This window comes from Fragaria vesca, linkage group LG7 (genome assembly GCF_000184155.1).
Source record: "Fragaria vesca subsp. vesca linkage group LG7, FraVesHawaii_1.0, whole genome shotgun sequence".
Taxonomy (NCBI): Eukaryota; Viridiplantae; Streptophyta; class Magnoliopsida; order Rosales; family Rosaceae; genus Fragaria; species Fragaria vesca.
This window is the reverse complement of record NC_020497.1, coordinates 12,837,295-12,839,480: the sequence shown is the minus strand read 5'-3', so window position 1 is coordinate 12,839,480 and position 2,186 is coordinate 12,837,295.

Below are 2,186 nucleotides of genomic sequence, written 5' to 3'. Positions count from 1 at the left end.
AAGGGTCAAATGTCCGAATCGTCTGAGGGAACCTCTAGCAACCCCCAAACGACGTTTCAGGGCCAGATGACAGCCAGACGTGCGAGCCTTCTGGAGACGGCGCAGAGGCAGCCGGAGGTGCCTCTTTCATCGAGGCAAGCGGCCGTCCCTCGTTCCTCGAGGCAGCTGTGGCCTCAGACCCAGACGGAGGTGTCTGCACCCCGTATGCCTGAGATACACCGGGCGCCCACTCCAGGTCCTACTTCTTCGGATAGTGAGTCATCTGGGGTACAGATGCCGCCGCCTCATCTGTTCCTTCCGCGGATGATACCGGCCTTACCTGTAGTCGATGTCTCAAGGACTCCGATTTATCCACTGCCCCGCCAGTGGCTCCATCAGCGGCGTACCGGTTCGTGCCTTTTGATACGCCACTTATTTCCACGAGGGTATCATCATCGGCGACAGAGACGGAATCCGTCGCGTCCGTCGCGAGCGCATCAGGTAATCAGTGATGCATGATTACTTTTCTTATAATTAATAATAAAGGGTCTCCGATTTTAATAATCAATTTGGTTTATCATATGATAGGCACCGTCGGAGCGAAGCCGACAAAGAAGAAGAGAGGCCCCGTCACAGGGAAGGCTCTCGAGAAGATCGTGGGTACCGTGGGGAGGATCGTCATCAATACTGACGGGGATTGCCACATAGTATTGGGCGGGAAGTCGAGGACGTACTCCGGCTGCGTGGGAGCGCTCATTAGGGATAGAGTCCCTATGTTGTGGTCAGACTGGGGCGAGGTCCCGCAGGAGGTTAAGGACATGGTTCACAACGCGATGTCGGTGAGTTTACAAAATAATATTATGTATTACATTGTTGATTTCTCGAAAAACTAAACCAATAAACGGTTAAATACATGTGTGGTTTGAGGTTCCCGAACACCTGAAGGACAGCTGGGCCGACGTTGTGCATGGGGGAAGGTACGTTGGGAAGTTAATGAAAACCAAAATTGTATGTGATATTAATAATATTTCTAATATTTTTGTTGTATCTGTAGGTACAAGGAGTAGAAGAACGAGTTGCGGACCCACTGGACTACGCACGGGAACGCACGTTCTGGTACCCCTGCTGAGTTCCAGTACAAGGAGTACGAGTGGCGTTGGCTTCTGACATCAGAATTCAACAACCCTCGTAAACAGGTATTTAAAAAAATTAATTAGTTAATTTGTCATTAAGTACGTCCGTTTTTAAATATTTTACTACTAATTTATTTTTTTTCTTTCAAGGCCGTTTCCCGAGCGAACTCTCAGAACCGGCAACGCAACACAAGGAATCATCATGGCGGTTCTAGACCGTTTGCTGTCTTCATGGACGAGGAGGCTAGGGAACATCCAGAAGTCAACCGGTACGTCTATACATACGAGAAGGCATATCCTGACTCCCAGGAGGATATTGTTAGTCATCTTACGTTTTTAAATTTTTAAATTTACTTATATATATATGTCAAAATGTTAATTAATAATTTTTTCCTATCCATATAGGCGAAGGTGAGGGAGGCTAGTGACGAGGTGATGAGTGCTATAACGAGGGAGACATGGCCGGACACGCAGGAGGAAGAGATGTCCGTAGCCATGTCCCGGATCGACACTTCGGATCCGACGATTGGGACGAGGATCATGGGCACAGCCTTCCCATCGAGAGCAAACAACTTCTACTGCCGGGGTCTAAGAAAGAAAGACGAGGGGGTCCTGAAGACCACTCTAGGATTTCAACGAAAGGCAGCCTCGACCAGCAGCAGGACCACGTCCACGACCACCAGGACGACTCAGCTAGAGTCGGAAGTTCAGAGACTACGAGAACAGCAAGCTGCTCAGGCTGCCTATAATGCCTCGTAGGCAGCCTATAATGCCGCGCAGGCAACCTATGTTGCTAAGATACATGCCATCCTGCAGGCCCAGCAGCAGCAGATGTTCTAGTACATGCAGGACTTTACAGCTGCCCAGCTTCAGGGACTTCCGGCTCCGCCCATGCCTCCGCCCATACCGCTACCCCAGCCGCCGCAACCTCCGCAGCAGCCCCCAGAAGCGGATATTAATTTAGACGATTTAGATTTTCTGTAGTTGATGAATGAATTATATAGTTTTATGTGCTTGTTGTTGGTTATATTGGAATTGTTTTGGTGTATTTTGCAGCTTGCTTGGAATGGTAAA